Source organism: Leucoraja erinacea, chromosome 14 (genome assembly GCF_028641065.1).
Source record: "Leucoraja erinacea ecotype New England chromosome 14, Leri_hhj_1, whole genome shotgun sequence".
NCBI classification, from domain to species: domain Eukaryota; kingdom Metazoa; phylum Chordata; class Chondrichthyes; order Rajiformes; family Rajidae; genus Leucoraja; species Leucoraja erinaceus.
Window position 1 is genome coordinate 55,738,994 of NC_073390.1, and position 9,688 is coordinate 55,748,681.

The 9,688-nt window shown below is 51.8% G+C and overlaps 1 long non-coding RNA gene across 1 annotated transcript; it reads left to right on the forward strand.

The window, feature by feature from the left end:
- Window positions 1–299: 299 nt before the first annotated feature.
- On the forward strand, window positions 300–2,916 carry LOC129703777 (uncharacterized). Its single transcript, XR_008724622.1, has 2 exons — window positions 300–502; window positions 1,564–2,916. It is a non-coding gene; the product is annotated as an uncharacterized LOC129703777 (long non-coding RNA).
- Window positions 2,917–9,688: the final 6,772 nt, after the last annotated feature.

Below are 9,688 nucleotides of genomic sequence, written 5' to 3' on the forward strand. Positions count from 1 at the left end.
GTATGGGTGTTGGGGGTTATGGGCAGGAGAATGGGGTTGGGAGGGAGAGATAGATCAGCTGTGATTGAATGGTGGAGTAGGCTCGATGGGCCGAGCGGCCTAATTCTGATTCTGTGTGTTATGGTCGTCTCTGACTTAAGGAAATGCAAGCAGCCACTTTGGGCAATTATTGTCCCACAGACAACTACTGCCCCAGGTGAATATCATGATGTGTGCAACAAACATTGATTGGCCACTGGTGGATGTGATTATTGGCTTGATTGAAGCTGTTTAGAAAATTGTCAGTTGTGGCCAAAGATCGTAGAGGGACAAGATAGACCACTCCTCGAAAAAACGCGTAGTATGACGTGTGTGACCGTCGACGCCATATTGTTAAGCATTTATTGGGCTGTAATGGCGTCCTCAGCTAAATCTACATCTCACTGCTCCGCTATCAACTGTTCTAATCGTAAATCTAAACGACCAGAGCTGTCATTCTTAGGTTCCCCAATAAAAAAGAAAGGTAAGAATATATTATTATAATTTTCAGTCGATATTCTGTCGTGAAAATGTTATTTTCTGTTCTCCCATCAACAGCCATTGGGAAATGGGTTTGTCGGTACATTATAAAGTTATTAGACTTATGTTTAATAGATCTTTACTTACCATAATAATAAAGACAGTTTTAACACTTCTGTACATTTTAGGTTTTGTTCTTGTAAGGGATTTATTTCCAAAATATGGCCCGCGGACACATTAGGCCCAGTGGCCACGGGATTTTTCGAGCTCAGATTCGTGTCCGAGAATGCGGCGGCTGTTACCTATTATATCCCTCGAATTGCCGAGACATCACAAGCAAAGATCACAAGCCCGCCGTGATCACAAGCCCGCCCATTCAAATATTATACAACTCTGCTCTATCATCTTTGGGTGCAATGGTGGGTCGGGGGGTTAGGCGGCGGCGGCCGCAATCAAAGATACGAGAGCAGCTCTGCTCTATAATCTTTGGTCGGAATGGGACGGCTGCGCGTTATAATGTGCTATCGTTCCACTCCCTCTCCCCCTTCTCCCTCTCCCCCCTCTCTCCCTCTCCCCCTTCTCCCCTCTCCCCCCCTTCTCCCTCTCCCCCCTTTTCCCTCTCCCCCTCTCTCCCTCTTCTCCCTCTCCCCATCTCCCTCTCCCCATCTCCCTCTCCCCCTTCTCCCTCTCTTCTGTCTCCCCTCTCTTTCGATCTCTCTCTCCCCTCTTTTCTCTCGATCTCTCTCTCTCCCTCTCTTCTCTCGATCTGCCTCCCTTCCCTCTCTCCCTCCCTTACCTCTTCGTGAGAGTTGGCAGCTCTGCTATGCCTTGGGTCCAAAAGAGGATAGAAAATACTTAATGGTCTTTGTAAGAAGATTTTAATAAGCTCTTCTACATTTAAGGTAAATTGACATATTAGAGGCAAAATACATCTTCAACATACAGATCTCCACACAACTGAAAACAATTGCATTTAAGTGATATATCATCCATTGTTCAGGCATGTAGTTATGATCATCTTTCTTCTTATTAGTTAATCCTAAATGATATCTCCTGTAATTTCAGATGTCAACAGTGGGTCCAGAATACTCATCGACAAGATCTCCTGCACCGAACTGCAGAGTATTTGTCAAATAACTGCCGTCTTATGTACATTGTGTGAAATTGTGATTTGTTAACTGCACAAAACTAATGCAAATGGCGATACATGCCTGCATTTGGCCCATACCCCTCTAAACCTGTCCTAACCATCAAATAACGTAACAGAACTGTCATGAGGAAAGATTTAAAAGACTAGGCTTGTATTCACTGGAGTTTAGAAGGATGAGGGGGGATCTTATCATATTGTTTACAGTGTACTATGTTTACAGATTCTGTTGTGCTGCTGAAAGTAAGAATTTAATTGTTCTATCTGGGACAAGCTAGATGCAGGAAAATTGTTCTACATGACAATAAAACCCTCTTGTTAGATGCAAGGGGATCTTATAGAAACATCTAAATGAATAAAAGGACTGAACAAGCTAGATACAGGAAAAATGTTCCCAATGTTGGGCGAGTCCAGAACCAGGGGCCACAGTCTTAGAACAAAGGGGAGGCCATTTAAGACTGAGGTGAGAAAAAAACGTTTTCACCCAGAGAGTTGTGAATTTGTGGAATTCCCTGCCACAGAGGGCAGTGGAGGCCAAATCACTGGGTGGATTTAAGAGAGAGTTAGATAGACCTCTAGGGGCTAGTGGAATCAAGGGGTATGGGGAGAAGGCAGGCATGGGTTATCGATTGGGGCTGATCAGCCATGATCACAATGAATGGCGGTGTTGGGTCGAAGTGCCAAATGGCCTTCTCCTGCACCTATTTTCTATATTTCTAAAACACTCATCCAGCAATCCTCGAGCCCACCAGCTCATCCCGTAGTCAATTCATCAGCTTTTCCATAAGAACTTCCATCAGTTCTTGCAAAAGAATGACAATCAGCCAATCTCGATTACCCTCAGCCCATCAAGCAGTCCCTTAATTCGCACAGAAGTCTGAACTATTGAATGCTCACTGCATCTCTTTCCATGTCAGCAAGTTAATATCCAGCTGCATATGAACCATGTGAAAAATGAATAAATAGATGCATGTGGTGCAGTGATTTGTGCAGCACTATAGGCCTGGAGACCAAGAGGAGTTCACCATTGAACGGAGTTTGAACGGGGGGCTTGAGGCCCCCGACCGAGGAAGAACAAAAGGAAGGGACTTGAACTTTATTTCGCCTTCCATCACAGTGAGGAATGTGTAGGAGTCACTTTGGTGAATGTCCGTATTAAAATGTGTTTTTGAGTGCTGTTGCTTTTAATTGTATGACTGACCTGGCCAATGAAATTCCTCGTATATTGCAAAACATACTTGGAAAATAAAATCTGATTATGATTCTGAAAAGCCTTTCCCTTCCATACTCTTTCCTCTCTTTGATCTTTTTGCAGCTGACTGCCTTTCTGTACATGTTGCAAGAGATTGTCGCGGCATCCAGCATCCTCGGAGAATGTAGAATTAAAGGCAGTTTTAAAGATGGTTATTTGCCTCAAAATTGGGTTATTGTATCTCCAGAACCTCCCCAGAGGCTCTGGGAGACACAAGGTTCAAGAGGGAACACAAAAAGCCTAATTAGGAAGAATATTAAGAGTAAGATTTTCAATTAAAATACTGTAATTGATGGAAACTTGCCTTTAAATTGGTTCCTGGATGAAACCCTGATGGTTCTCACATTGTCTCTTTAAATTTACTCTCCTTTTCACACTTGCATTAAAAAACACAGCCACCACCATTCACAGTGATACTGCCCGGCAGTCTCATAATTACAGTCTACACAGCTACCTTGACAGCCACACAAAATGATGTAAATAAAAATTGTTTTCCTGTTTAAGAAGTTCAATTGAGAATTATTTGAAATTGTGGGGGTTGATACAAAATACTGTTGACCCACAAATGTGTTGATATGAGACATTCACATTTAAAAAATCCATGTCGCAAAAAAAGCAAGAAGGTGCCCATGTTATTTGACCAACTTGCCAGATTAATTTTAATATACACAATACACAATACAATTTATTTGTCACTTGAACCTCATAGAGGTTGTTGGAGCCCCCGGCGTGCGCTAGAAAAGTGCCGCAGCCATTTAAGCCACGCCGGGCGATGATGTAAGGCCCCGCTCCAGGTCATCCTCGACCCCCGCTACTCGGGCGGAATAATTTGCCGTTGCGGAAGCCCCGAAAAGCGGTCTCCCAGCAGGGACCCGCAGGCTCCGATATTACTGTCTGCCAGGCCTGCGGTTGGAGCCTCCGAATCTCCGGGGCTCGGGTCACAGCAGCGCATGGGTACATATGTAGGTATGTATGCATTAGTTTTGCTCCTAATTCCCTTTTCAAAATCATTAATATATATGGTAAACAGTTGCAGCCCCAACACCAAGCCTTGTGGCAAAAAAATCCAGAAGATTAGTCAAACATGATTTTCCTTTCATAAATCCATGTTGACTTGGACAGATCCTTTCACTGCTATCCAAATGCCCCATTATTGCATCTTTAATAATTGACTCCAGCATCTTTCACACCACCAAAGTCGGGCTAACTGGTCTGTAATTTTCCGTTTTCTCTCACGCTCCTTTCTTGAAAAGTGGGATAGCATTAGCTATCCTCCAATCCACAGGAGCTGATCGTAAATCTATTGATCGTTGGAAAATGATAATATATATAAATATATATGTATGTGTATATATGCATGTATGTGTATATATGCATGTATATGTGTGTATATACGCATGTGTATATATATATATGTTTATATATGTGTATATATGTATGCATATAAATGTATCAATATGTATGTGCATTTGTGTATGTGTGTGTATATATGTGTGTGTATAAATATATATATGCATATATTTATTATTACTATATAATTATATATATAATTGCCTTTATGGTTTATGTATATCATCTTACAAGACAAATAAATTAATAGTGATGATTTAAATCAAAGTTGCTTCTGATACATGAGAATAAACTATTATCTCTAACTTGCCTCTCACACACAGACACACATTCATATAAATATATTAAATATATATACGTTAAATTTAATTTTTTGCAGTGTGTGTTAAAGCAATACAATGCAAGGGAAACTACACAAAGGAGGGGTCTGTTCCCGCTACAAGATACTTGAGGATCTTTGCTTTGGATCAAAGATTATAGCGGAGCTCTATAATCTTTGCTTTGAATCACAGCGGGTGGAATACCGGAAGTCGAGTGTCGCTGTAACAAATGGCGGCCGTGACGTTCCGTTGCGTACTACACGTCAGCCCATTGAATTTCGAAGGAGTGGTCTATCTTGTCCCTCTACGATCTTTGGTTGTGGCGGCTCCTAAGGGTCGTCCCATTATACTGCCGAACCCCTCGGCACAGGAGTGGTGCAGTCCGGAGGCGGTCCTTAGCCGGAGGGTATAAAAGGCAGGGTTTGGGTGCCATCTTTCCCTGGTTTCGTCTTCCCCTGAACCGGGAGGAAATAAAGTAAAGTGCTTCTCAAACTTCGGACTACTTGCCTCATTTTGAGACCCACGCACTACATTGGTGACCCCCGACGCTCCATTGGCATCATGATGGAGACCGAACAAAGCCCTACCTCCTCACACGCCAGCCCGACCCTGTCTCTGGACGCGGTCTCCGTAAAACTGCCCAGCTTCTGGACCACACGGCCGCTCATCTGGTTCCAGCAGGCGGAGGCCCAGTTCAACCTGCGGGGCATCACGGTCGATGCCACCCGCTTCTATTACCTGGTGGGAGCCCTCGACCAGGATGCGGTGGAAGAAGTATCGGACTTCCTCGCAGCCCCCCCGGACAATAACAAATACCTCGGCCTGAATTCAGATTCAGATTCAGATTCAATTTTATTGAATCTGAATCTGAATCTGAATTCAGGCCGAGGCTGAAACAGCTCCTGCTCCAAATTTACGGACTAAGTAGGATGGAGCGGGCAGGTAGGATCCTGCATATGGGGGGCCTGGGCGACCGGCGGCCATCTACCCTCCTAAAGGAAATGGTGGCGTTATTAGACGGGCACACGCCATGCCTGTTGTTTGAATATACTTACCTGCATCTGCTGCTGGCCTACATTCGATTGCAACTCACCGACGCCTCGTTTGACGACCTTCGGGCCCTCGGGAGGCGCGCCGACGCCATGTGGATGGCGCGCCCTGATGACGTCAGCGCGCTGGGCGTCAGCAGAGACGAGGTCGCGCTGAGGTCGACGCGCCGGGATGACGTCAACGCGCTGACCGTCAGCAGGAACCCCGATGACGTCACCCCAGCAGCTCCCGATTTCCTCCGGTGGGGCGGGGGAGCTGTGGAAGGAGTGACAGCTCCAGCCCGACGGCCCGTTCGATTACCCCCAGCGGCAGTGAGGGGTACTGCACCTGCAGTCCAGCGCCAGCAAGCTGCAGGCACCACCAGCAGGGGCAGGCAAGCTCAAAATAGCACAAACACAAGGAGCTGGTGCTATTTCCATCAGCGCTGGGGTGCTGCAGCACGACAATGCCGCCGGCCATGCACGTTCCCGGGAAACGCCTGGGCCGGCTGCCAATAGTCCCCGCGGTGGCCGGCCAAATTCACCGCCTTTTCGCTTGGGATCGGCGCTCCGGGACCCGCTTCCTCGTGGATACAGGAGCGGAGCTCAGCGTCCTGCCCCCTTCGCTGGCCGACATTCGTTCCGGTAAGCGGGGGCCCGTCCTCACCGCGGCGAACGGCAGCCCCATCCGCACATATGGACTGCGCATGGTTCCCATCGTGCTCGGCTCCTGCCATTTTTCATGGAACTTTACCGTTGCCGACGTCTCCCAACCATTGCTCGGGGCCGATTTTCTCCGGACGCATTCCCTCATGGTGGACGTCGGGCGTCAGCGTTTGGTCAACGCCACTACAATGGAGCCGATCACGTTGCGCTTGGGTCAACCGGTGGGACGGCCACTGGCGTCCGTGGACTCCCGATACGCACGAATCTTGGCTGCGTTCCCGGACATTCTCACTCCGCAGTTTCATTCTGCAACCCCCAGCCACGGAGTTGTACATTATATCCCGACTACCGGCCCACCACTCCATGCACGAGCACGACGACTGCCACCAGATAAACTGCGTCTGGCACGGCGGGAATTCCGCACGATGGAGGCCTTGGGGATCGTCCGCCCTTCGAGCAGCCCTTGGGCGTCCCCACTCCACATGGTCCCTAAGTCAAGCGGGGGCTGGCGACCTTGTGGGGATTACCGACGGCTGAACGCTGCAACAACAGCGGATCGATACCCCGTACCCCACATCCTGGACTTCACGGCCCATTTGGCTGGGGCCACATTTTTTTCAAAAGTGGATCTGGTACGGGGTTATAACCAGATCCCGGTTCACCCGGATGACGTACCCAAGACGGCTATCATCACGCCATTCGGGCTTTACGAGTTTACTCGGATGCCGTTCGGCCTCAAAAACGCTGCACAGGCCTTTCAGCGCCTCATGGACGGGGTTTGTCGTGACCTCGAATTCGTGTTCGTGTACCTGGACGACATCCTGGTGGCCAGCCGCTCGCAGCAGGAACACTGCGCTCACCTTCGACAGCTCTGTCAGCGGCTCAGCGAGCATGGTTTGGCCATCAACCTGGACAAGTGCCGTTTTGGGGTCAACGAAATTGACTTTCTCGGCCACCGCGTGACTGCGCAAGGCGCGGTTCCCCTACCTGACAGGGTTGACGCCGTCCGTCGGTTTCCCCGCCCACGCACGGTGCGTGGTCTGCAGGAATTTGTCGGCATGGTGGCATTCTACCATCGTTTCGTGCCATCCGTGGCCCACATCATGCGGCCCCTGTATCAACTTCTGGCGGGTGGGCAGCAGAAGAGCGTTGAGTGGACCCACGAGGCGGAGGCAGCTTTCGACGGCGCGAAGGAGGCCCTTGCTCGGGCCGTGCTGCTGGTGCACCCGCGGGAAGATGCCCCGACTGCTCTCACTGTGGACGCCTCGGAGTCGGCAGTTGGTGCTGTACTGGAGCAGCTGACGGGCAGAGTTTGGCGGCCTCTGGCCTTCTTCAGTCGGCACCTCAACCGTGCGCAGACCAAGTACAGCGCGTTCGATCGTGAGCTCCTGGCTCTGTACCTGGCTGTGCGCCATTTTCGTTACTTCCTGGAGGGCCGCCCGTTCACCGCCTACACCGACCATAAGCCGCTCACTTTCGCCCTGCAGAAGGTTTCCGACCCCTGGTCCGCACGTCAGCAGCGGCAGTTGGCTTACATCTCCGAGTACACCACAGCCATCCGCTACGTCAAGGGGAAAGAGAACCGGGTGGCCGACGCATTGTCCCGCCCTGCTATAAATGCCATGTTCGAGGTGGCGCCCGGATTGGACTATTCTGCTCTGGCGGCGGCACAGCTCACGGACGACGAGGTGCCCACCTACCGGACTGCCATCTCCGGACTCCGTCTTGAGGATGTCCCTCTCGGTCCTGGGGGTGTGACAATCCTGTGCGATGTGTCGTCCGGTCAGCCGCGCCCCATCGTCCCTGCCACCTGGCGCCGGAGAGTGTTCGAGGTCATCCACGGACTGGCTCACCCATCAATCCGGGCGACAACGGCACTGGTGGCAGCTCGCTTCATGTGGCACGGTCTGCGCAAGCAAGTTGCCCATTGGGCTCGCACCCGCATCCCGTGCCAGACAGCAAAGATCCAGCGCCATGTCCGCGCACCTCTCCAGGAGTTCGGTCTACCTCACCGGCGGTTCGACCATCTCCACGTGGATATTGTGGGGCCCCTTCCACCGTCCCGGGGCATCACCCACCTTTTGACCATGGTGGACCGCTTCACGCGGTGGCCGGAGGCCATTCCGTTGGCTGACACCTCATCGGCTTCGTGTGCTCATGCGTTGTCCGCGCACTGGATTGCTCGCTTCGGGGTGCCGGCGCACATCTCCTCCGACCGGGGGCCACAGTTCACCTCCGAGCTGTGGTCAGCCATGGCTCGCTTGCTGGGGGTGCAGCTGCACCACACCATGGCTTACCACCCGCAGGCTAACGGTCTGGTGGAGAGGTTCCACCGGCAGCTGAAGGCGGCACTGAAGGCACGACTCTCCGGCCCGGACTGAATGGACGAGTTGCCGTGGGTCATGCTGGGCATCCGGACCGCTCCCAAAGAGGACTTGGCCTCATCATCAGCGGAGCTGGTGTACAGGTCGACACTCAGTGCCCGGGGAGTTCGTGCCGTCGGCGCCGGAGCAGCAGGAAACGCCCTCCTCACCCTTCAACGCCTTCGTGAGCGAGTTGGCAGGCTCGCACCCGTCCCGACGTCCCGCCATGGGACATTGCGCCCACACGTGCCAATGGCCCTCACGGACTGCCCATACGTCTTCCTGCGCCGTGATGCCCACCGGACGCCACTCCAGAGGCCGTACGGGCAGTCGACTTTTGTCCTGGACATGGGGGGCCGGCCGGAGGCCGTGTCGATTGACCGTTTAAAGCCGGCGCACCTGGACATTGACCAGCCGGTGCTGGTTGCTCACCCTCGGCCCCGAGGGCGCCCCCCCTCACGACTCCCTCCACCTGTCACTCCACCTGTCCCTCCACCTACGCCCCCGCAAGCCCCGGGATCTGCTGACTTCCGCACGCGGGCCGGCCGGGTCGTGCGCCCGCCGGTGCGTTTTGTGCCTCTGGTTCTGGGGGGGGGGTCCTGTGGCGGCTCCTAAGGGTCGTCCCATTATACTGCCGAACCCCTCGGCACAGGAGTGGTGCAGTCCGGAGGCGGTCCTTAGCCGGAGGGTATAAAAGGCAGGGTTTGGGTGCCATCTTTCCCTGGTTTCGTCTTCCCCTGAACCGGGAGGAAATAAAGTAAAGTGCTTCTCAAACTTCGGACTACTTGCCTCATTTTGAGACCCACGCACTACACAGTTGTATAAAAGGGGAGAGTTGTGGGAGTGTCTGAGTGCAGTCGTCCTGGGCTGTGAATGGGAGCAGTGGTCCTGGGCTGTGGATGGGAGCAGTGGTCCTGGGCTGTGGATGGGAGCAGTGGTCCTGGGCTGTGGATGGGAGCAGTGGTCCTGGGCTGTGGATGGGAGCAGTGGTCCTGGGCTGTGGATGGGAGCAGTGGTCCTGGGCTGTGGATGGATGGGAGCAGAGGTCCTGGGTAGAGACAGGG